We start from the raw sequence: 9,914 nt of genomic DNA, 5'->3' as shown, positions 1-9,914 counted from the left end.
AGCGGGTTTGCACGCCTGCAACAAGATATGTTAAATGGGAGCGGGTTGCACGCCTGCAACGAAATACATGAAATGGGATCGGGTTGCACACCTGCAACGAGATATGGTTGCACGCCTGCAACGAGATATGTGAAATGAGAGCGGGTTGCACGCTTGCAACGAGACATATGAAATGGGATCGGGTTGCACGCCTGCAACGAGATACATGAAATGGGATCGGATTGCACGCCTGCAACGAGATGTGAAATGAAAGTAAACTCTGCATTTGTTTTACCTATCCGTATTAATAATTGGATTTTGGTTTCTTTATATTCTCTTGATATTCTGTTGTTATCTATTATTCCCCGAAGCATGTTTCCCCTGCCCAAATTTTAATTGCAATTATCTGCTTCTATTTCCGCTGTTTATGATATAACTGCGCAGGTTTATTTGGTAGTCTGGTCCTAGCCTCGTCACTACTTCACCGAGGTTAGGCTAGACACTTACCAGCATGGGGTTGGTTGTGCTGATACTACATTCTGCACTCTTTTGTGCAGATCCCAGTGTTGTAGACTTCGGACCGCAGTAAGGTTGCTGCCTTCAGTGCAACAGGCGACTCGAGGTAGTCCTGTAGGCATCCGCGGGCCTTGGCGTCACCTCCTATCTTTCCTTTATCCTGTTTCCTTTACTCATTGAAGAAACAGTGGGTATTTTATCTTTCAAACTTTGTATGTAGTGTTCTTAGACCGTCTGTGAAACTGGGTAGAGTTGTATTTAGACTTCCACAGTTTGTATTAAGATTAATTTACTAGGTTTTGTCTTCCGCTTAATTATTTTCGCTATTTGCATGATATCTACTCATCATGATAATGGTTTAAAACTTGAAAAGATTAAGTAATTAGAATAATTTGTCTTGCCTAGCTTTCATGAGTAGGCGTCATCACGGCTCTCGAGGGTGAGAAATCCGGGTCGTGACACTAATGTAGTAGTAGTTCCTAAGAAAAACAATAAATTTTGCATGTGCATAGACTATAACGATCTTAATAAGGCGTCCCCGCAAGACTCATACCCATTGCCAAATACCGATCAAATGATTGATGCTACGGTCGGGCACGAGTTAATCAGTTTCCTCGATCCTTATTCTGGGGACAATCAAATCAAGATGAAACCATAAGATCAAGATGAACATATTTTTACAATGTGATGCCCTTTGGATTGAAAAATGCTGGAGCCATTTCAATGGCTCGTGAATAAGATGTTCGAAAAGAAAATAGGAAAGACTATCGAAGTATATGTAGGCGATATGCTCGTTAAGTCTTTGAATGTAGGTGACCACCTTAAGCCTTTTTAATAAAAATTCGATATCTCGAGGAAGCATAACATGAAACTTAACCGCGAGAAGTGCGCGTTCGGGGTCAATTCTAGTAAGTTTCTGGGATTCCTGGTCTCATAAAGGGGAATTGAGGTAAACCCTAACAAAATCAAGGATATAGAGGATATCCAGAATCAATTGTCAAACGTAAAAGAAGTCCAGAGGCTCACGGGGAGATTAGCAGCTTTGAGCAGGTTCATTTCTCGATCGTCAGAAAAACTTTGCACTGCTCAAAAAGAAAAATAATTTTGAATGGACACCAAGGTGTCAGCAATCCTTGAAGGACATGAATAAGTACTTGTCAGGCCCACCATTGCTCTCGAAACCAAAAGAAGTTGAAACATTGCTAGTCTACCTCGCGGTTTCAGAAGTTGCGGTAAGTGCAGTTTTAGTCCGAGAGAGAGAAGGTATGCAATCTCCTATTTATTGCGTTAGCAAAATTCAACGGGAGCAGACACTCGCTACCACATTTGGAAAAATTGGCCTTAGCTCTCGTAATTGCCGCTCGAAAGCTGAGGCCCTACTTCCAATGCCACTCGATAGCTGTGGTGAGTGTCACACCTCCTATTTCCGCCCCGCGAGGGTGCGTAGGAGTTTTCTCCAATTAAAGGACAGTCGAAACGGGATTTGTTTGTTTGTTTCAGAGTCGCCACTTGGAATTTTAAGGCGTCCCAAGTCACCGGTTTTAATCCCTGAATCGAGGAGAATATGACTCTGTCTATTTAACAGTCTGCGCACCAGAAATATGGATAAGGAATTCTGTTAACCCGGGAGAAGGTGTTAGGCATTCCCGAGTTCCGTGGTTCTAGCACGGTCGCTCAACTGTTATATTCGGCTTGATTATTTTTGATTTGTTAAATACATTTTTATTGCATGATTTTATTGTTACCGCTTCTATTTAGATTTAAAGACCCTTCTTTGAATCGAATCACGCGTACGTATATTCGTGTTATAAATTATGTTTTTAAAACATGCGGAGTTTTGTCACGCGCACGTGTACACAATAATACAGATAATATTTTTATTAAAATAATCATTTTCGAAATTATGCTTTAAATAAAATCAAGAACATTCGCCCTTTGGTATAATTAAGTAGTGAACATCACATCTCGGGTTTTTATGAAATTAATAATGATATTCTCCGAGAAATCTCTTTTTAGTAAAAATTTGCTCGAAATTGCGCGAACGCATAATTCGAATCGCCTTTAGAAGTATAATCAAGTCACGCGAACGCATCCTTAATTATGCAAATATTCTTGACAGTAATATAAATTCTCTACAAATGTTTATTGCATCCATCTATTTTTAAATGTAAGAGTCATGAGAAATCACTATTTGAGATGCCTCTAAATTCCTTGAAAAGAATTCACAATTCATTAAGTGTTGACCGCAAATTATATTTTTACGTGTGAATTATATTCCTCAAAAACCATGAGTTTAAAGAGTAAAATAAAATAAAAATAAACAACGTGTGATTAATACTACCATTTTCATGGTAAATACAATATTTATCTACCCAAAAAAGCGAATTGCGTATAAAACTTAGGAAAACAATTGATTTAATAAATGAAGTAATATTTTTTTTTGAAGAATTTTCATTGTTATATTTGGAGCAAACGCTATTTACACATTTTTTGACTTAAAATATTACAATCTATAAATCCCATCCTTCTTTTACACCACTTGTTTTTAGTCCGAGGTTATAATTGTTTGGTTAATTTTGCTTACGAAGATTGAGTTTGAGATAAATAAATCAATTCTTATATTCTGCCTATGCGAATACTTTGCAAAAACTAACTCTATATTTTGTAAAAAATTGTTGACATTATTTCATATATTAAAAGAAATGAGTTGATCGCGTTTCTAAAATAACTAAGCCATTTGTTATTAAGAAAGAGAACTAATCTACCAATTGATTTAATACTATATTAACCAACTAAAACAAAACTGAAACTTAAACTAATAAAATTTAAATGAGTAAAAGACATCCTTATAATTCCAAACTTCATTTACTTGCCATGTTGAAGCTCTTCACAACATGAGTTTAAAAGATATGTACCTGATATTGGAAGCAAAAGAAAATGAAGATGAAAATCAGCAACAGTAATAACAGTGTAACAGCAACAACTGCCCAGCAACAGTAACAACCCAGTAACAGACCGATGGAGTAGTAATCCCAAAAACAAAAGCTTTAAGCTTTGAATGAAACAACAACCATTAATACTAATTTCAAACAAAGAAAGAAAGCAGAAGATTTTTTAGTTTTTTTTATTTGAAAACTTAAATATTTTTCGGAATTTTCTATCTTTTAAATGTTCAGCTCTTTTCTCTCTCTTATTTTCAGATTTATTTCTCTCTTCCGTTTTTTTTCTCTCTGTCTCGTGTATGTTTTTTTATATTCTGCCTTGTCTTGTGTTCAAGACTTCATATATATAATCTCATCCCATAAATCTTTTAATCAATTAAAATCAATACTTTTTCTCTACCCAACCCATTATCTTCCCACTCATCACCATTACATTAAATAAACATATCACATCACCCCATTTCATTTTGTCCCCCATGTCTAACATAAAATAATGCAAGATTCTCCCTTTAAATTAAATCTTGTCCCCCTTTATATTAAATAATCATATCACCACCCACCCCATTTCATTTTGTCCCCCATGCTTCAAATAAACAATTACAAAATGTACAATTCCTAAACTACCCCTCACGACCTTACTGAAATTACCAAACTACCCCTGAACGTACTACAAATTACCAAACTACCCATCAACTATAACACATCATTTAATCAAACATAACCAAAATATAGACAATATGATCAATTTCTAACAATGTTCAAACAACAATATGAACACGGATGAACATCATAACAACAATATCACATGAACACGATTTTAACAACAAATCACACGAACACAAATTGAACAACAAAGAACAACTAAAATTTGATTGAACAAATTTTTAGCAACAAACAATCCTATTTTCGGATTCAACAATTACAACAAACAAGTATATTTAAATTTCTAACTTCAATCATATTGAACTTAAAATCAACTACTCTAACAACATTACAACAGATAAGGAGTCCATTGATGTAATTTTTATCGAAATCCTAGACGTGGGTTCGGGGGTCGAGTTTGCCCAATTTCGGAATTTGTGTTGTAATTTGATTATTTTCGAGTAGACTTTGTTCCCTTAGCATATTTTGATATTTTTGCACTGATGTTGGTTAGATTTGGAGCATCCGTAGTCCGATTCAAGGGGCAAAGGCATCGCCAGCTAGAGATTTTGACCGAATAGAGGTGAGTAATGATTGTAAATGTTGTCCTGAGGGTATGAAATCCTGGATTGCACATCGTTGGGCTATATTGAGGTGACGCACACGCTAGATGATGAGCGTGGGGTCGTGCACTGTTGATGATTGTGACTTATTCCATCTTGAATGATTGTTTTACCGTGTATTTGACTGAAAACTGTTTGCTATCATCATGTTTTGGGCTGAATGCCATATTTGGGTCTCGTGCCAACTATTTGAACCTTTAGGGGATTTTTACTGATATTTTCTCACTGTTTTGACCTTATACTTGTACTCAGTCATGTTATATTCTACTGTTTTCATACTCAGCCATGTTTACTCTACTTTAACACTTAAAATGATATTTTAAACGGTATTTTGGGTTGAGCATCATATTTTACTATTGCCCGAGTGGCTTGTGAGATTCTGACTGAGTAAGGCCGAGGGCCTATGTTGTGAGGAAACACGGATTATGATTACGAGGCCGAGGGCTTGAGATTTGTACGCCACGAGGTGACTTGTTGATATGAGGCCGAGAGCCTAGTGATGATGCCGCGAGATGGCTTGATATTGCGCTTAGGTTGTAAGGGGCCCCTCCAGGAGTCTACACACCCTCAGTGAGAGTGGGTACCCATTGTGGTGTGAGATATAGCTCGAGGGGCTATTGTTCTATGTGTTGCTCGAGGGGTTGATTCGTGGTATTGTGCCCGAGGGGCGGTTCTTTATGTGTTTATCTTTTCTAATTGCTTGTCATTTACTTGCTTAACTGTTAAAAAGGCATTCCAAAGAAGTTTTAACTGAACTAATGTAACTTTACCGATTTTTCCCTATTTTATTGCTTTTACTGGCTTTTACTACTTCTTCATATTCTGTGGCTTTGCCTTTACATGGTTTCTTATTACTCAGTCTGCATTTATTATTATTATTCACTGAGTTGGAATACTCACTTTACTCCCCGCACTCCGTGTACAAATTCAGGCGCATCAGGTCCTGCTTGCGAGGGTTAAGAGCTGTCAGCAGATTCCGGAGATTCACTAGGTAGCTGCCCGGCGATTCGCAACTCAGTGCCTCTCCCTCTATCCTATTTCCTTCTGTTTTAGTTTGTATTACTTGAATAGACTCTTTAAGACTTGTATTATTATTATAGATGATCATGAATGGTGACACCCCGATGTCGGGCTATGTCTTTTTCCGCAAACTGTATTATTTACCTTATTTTGGATTTATGATTATGATTAAGACTTAATTTTATTACTTAATTGCTTAAAAATGAATTGGGAATGTGTCGGTTGGCCTTGTTTTCACAAGAGGCATCATAACAACCGGGTCCGAGTTTAGGGTCGTGACAGAAAAAAAAAACGTATGCTATATATGTGTAGATTATGGTAGTTGTTCTTTTCATATAGGTATGCAGACTCAACAATTTTAATAGGATGATACATATGCCCGTCTCCAAAAAGCCATATAAGCAACAGTTTAGAAAAAGCCATTTATACAAAAACTATTAACAAAATGTTACGTCAATAATTCAAGAGAACCTCATATCATTGATCATTCCTCACTTCATCCTTTGCGAAAACCCAGCCACGAAAATCAAGTTCCAACCCGGAAATTGTTTTTGCATTATTTAGAAATCAAGTTTATACTTTTCAAACAACCTAAGCTCTCTATCTTCATAGGCAATTTAACCTTTAATTTATCAGTGATGAGACAGCAGAGACAATTCTGACATAGGATATTTAAAGTAGACTGAATATTTCAATCCAAAGAACTAAAATTCAACCAAGGACTGAAAGTTTCAAGAAGCAGTGCGAAATAATTGAAAGAATCTAAAGTTCCTGGCTACTCTCTATCAGTGTACATAGTTCAAAAAAAGTGCTACACTAAATTTTATATAGATACAAACTCTTAACTAAGAAGCTGTCAGACTATACTGCTCTTATTTCAAACTCCTTCACAAGAAAAATGATTAAATTCACTTGCTATTAAAAAAAGAAAATCCCAAAAGGCCTTCAATTTTTGCATTCTACCTCCAAGTCCAACGAAATCTTTCACCTCTAAGTTAGGGGGACAGAGTTGTAGTATACTAATGAGAATTTACTTCGTAACGTGAAGCTTATGCAAGGTTTTTAAATAGGATAAAGGAATTAAATATAAGAATTATAACTGTGTTTACGTGAAGATTAAAATGGAGTGTCCTCTCGGGGATAAAAGATAAAAAAGATGATTGAAAATAAACCAAGTTATAATTGAGAATAATTCTATATTATGGTGGGATATGGCAGTTTGAGGACATTAGCACAATTTTAATTATTCAAACAACAATCATTAACAATAATATAACCAAAAACTATGTCTACATTAAACTAATTATCTTTTTGTCTTATACATTTAAGTTTCGGAAAAGGATCAAATATGTCCTTATACTATTGAAAAAGGTCTAATATTACCCTCCGTTATACTATCAGTCCAAATATACCCCTAACGTCATACTATCGGTCCAAATATATCCCTGACATCATGAAAGTGGTACAAACCTACCCTTCCTCAATTAACTGTCTCCCCTATGAACACATTTTATTGCTACCTCACCATTTTACCCTGTTTGCAGCTACCAAGTTCAATTACTCTAAAGTTCTATCATTATTTTGAAGACTTCACTGCCTATACTTCCTCTTGCTTTTCAAAATACCTGTTGCTTCTCTGGCCGATCCTGGAATTGTACGTACCTTTCACTTGATCTTACAATTTTGTATTTTATTTTGCATTTCCTTGTGTTGCCGCTGAATTTGTAAGACCTATTTAGGGAAAATTTAGTAGGACATTTATTTTAACATAAAACCTAAAGAGAGAAAAAATGGTAGCCTTCCAGATATGTGGTTGAAGAGAAAGAAACAAAAAATATTAACTCTCGTGTCTAGGTTGTTTTTCTTTCTCACCATGGTCAATTTTGAAACCTTAAACTAGTTTGCATGTATCTTTGCTTAGTTTTTTATATAATACAAAATGTATTTTCGTTCGTATAAGCATGAATTTTGAATAGCAAAATTAGAATTTTCTCGGTTCACGTTGTTCATATTATCTTTAGCTATTAGCATTTCTTTTGATACAGTTTGTTTGTATATCTATGATCTGTGATTTTCTTCAAATGAAAGGGAAAGAAAGGTTGTGGGTAAGGGATGAAAATGGAAGTATAATGGTGATGTAGCAATGAAATGTTGTCATAGGGAGTCAATTAATGGAGGAGGGGTGGGTTTGTACCACTTTTATAATGTCAGGAATATATTTGGACCGATAGTATGACGTTAGGGATATATTTGGACTGATAATATAACAGAGCGCAATATTAGACCTTTTTCTATAGTATAGGGACATATTTGACCCTTTTCCGGTTAAGTTTTTCTCTTAGCGCAAAGTAAAGGGCAACTCCGAATAGCTGCTATTATCTCCAAAAAAGAAAAATCGTTCCAATTTCTTTAAAATTTGTTGGTAGAAGAACACAACTGCAAGTAAAGTTAAATAACTTAACAAAAATTAATGTGCTCCGAACCTCAGAATGGGGAAATCGAGTGAGTCTTCTTCTCTTCTTCCGGCGCCATAAGCACAATTTGTGAAGTCCGCTGAAAAGACAATACATATGTCCTTCTTCAAAAAGGCATATAAACAACGGTTCAAAAAAAGTGAATTAAATATAAGGCAAACGAATGTTAACAATGGTTGATCTATAGCTACAAAAACTGGGAAAAAATGATTCTCTTCTAATTTGTGACTGAACGTGCAAGAGAAAGTGAAGATAGATGACCAAAAGCTTGAAATTTTGGTGAGGGTATGTATTGATAACAAAGTCCAAGATCGTTTTTCCTGTTAAAATAAATAAATCAAAAGAGTAAAACGTGAAGAATATCATATTTGAAGCAAGAAAATTTTATCGAATTAAAAAAAAAAAGGAAAAAAAAAGCTACCCATCTTTCCGCCCCTTAAATTACCAACTTGAGTTGAATTCCAAGTCATATCACATACAGTGCAATTTTGACAGGGACTTTGATGGGTTTCAGAAGAAAAGTGGAACTCTCTTTTTATCCATGGAGGATGGAGGAAAAGTGGAAGTCTCTTTTGATCCGTGGAGATAAAAAAATAGATATTAGCATTGAAATTGTTGTCATCAAAGAGGAAGAAGAAAGGGTTTTGGTAGAAATTAATGGGCTATTACTACCAATGAAGGAAGAATGAAACGTTTGGGTTTCTCAATTAAATTAATCGGTAAATGAAAGAAGAAGAAATTTATTACTCCATTAAATAAGGTAAATGGGAAAAAGAAGAGAAAACTCAAAAAACGGAGAAAAAAGATAAAGGCAATTGCTGATCAATTAGGCATGCCACATCATATATATATATATATATATATATATATATATATATATATATATATATATATATATATATAAATATATATATATATGATATAACCACGTGGCAAACAAGCAACGTGTATAATATTGATGGGAAATAATGTGAAATGACGATATAACCCTCGATCTTTACAAAAAAGACATGAAGCTGACAGGTCGAAAACTGAGCTCTTCTAATATATATATGTTGCCATTTCCTTCAAAAGATAGGAAAATTAAATATGGTAAGAAAATAAGGACAAACACCTAACAATTCTCCCCTTTGGGCTGAATTTTCTAACAAAACAAACTTGATCAACCTTCTTCACATAATATTCAACAAGTCGCATCTCCAAATCTCCACCGCAAAGTTTGTCTCAACGTGAGTAACACTCCGGTAAAATTTCTCAGATAAAAAATCATGGTTACCGTCATTGGTAGTGGCTAGAACTAAATCCACCAAGATAAATCTGTCTTGAATCTCATTCTAATACCACTTATTAGGACCGAAAAATTAGGCATCATACGCCAGCTAGTAAAGCAAACCTTGAACGATGATAAATCACATAACAAAAGAGAAATATACCGAAAGAAATACAGACATTTAACGTGGTTCGGTCAATTGACTTACGTTCATGACAGATATGCACAATCCAACATATAAAGAGTACAAAATATTGAGAGAATAACCTTCACAAAGAGGCAAACACAAGTGGGATGCTAGCACTTACCCAGTAAAGTTTTCCCCTAAACACGACTCTCAAACTCCATATGGCACATTGTGGATGCTATTGAATGAGAAAGAGAGATCCTCAATTTATAAAAGTCCATATATTTTCCTACAAGAAAAGGGACTAGTCAAATATGAGAG

General features: G+C 35.2%; 1 long non-coding RNA gene across 2 annotated transcripts; it reads right to left on the bottom strand.

Annotated features, from left to right (window-relative positions):
* Positions 1–6,474: 6,474 nt before the first annotated feature.
* LOC107767316 (uncharacterized) lies at positions 6,475–8,995 on the bottom strand. 2 transcript variants are annotated; one of them, XR_001643890.2, is made up of 2 exons: positions 8,618–8,995; positions 6,475–8,516 (listed from the first exon to the last, which is right to left on the bottom strand). It is a non-coding gene; the product is annotated as an uncharacterized LOC107767316 (long non-coding RNA). The 2 variants fall into 2 exon arrangements; XR_001643891.2 differs by having other exon boundaries at positions 6,475–8,275.
* Between the last annotated feature and the right edge of the window lie 919 nt (positions 8,996–9,914).

This window comes from Nicotiana tabacum, chromosome 3 (genome assembly GCF_000715075.1).
Source record: "Nicotiana tabacum cultivar K326 chromosome 3, ASM71507v2, whole genome shotgun sequence".
NCBI lineage: Eukaryota > Viridiplantae > Streptophyta > Magnoliopsida > Solanales > Solanaceae > Nicotiana > Nicotiana tabacum.
This window is presented reverse-complemented; position numbering and strand designations above follow the sequence as displayed.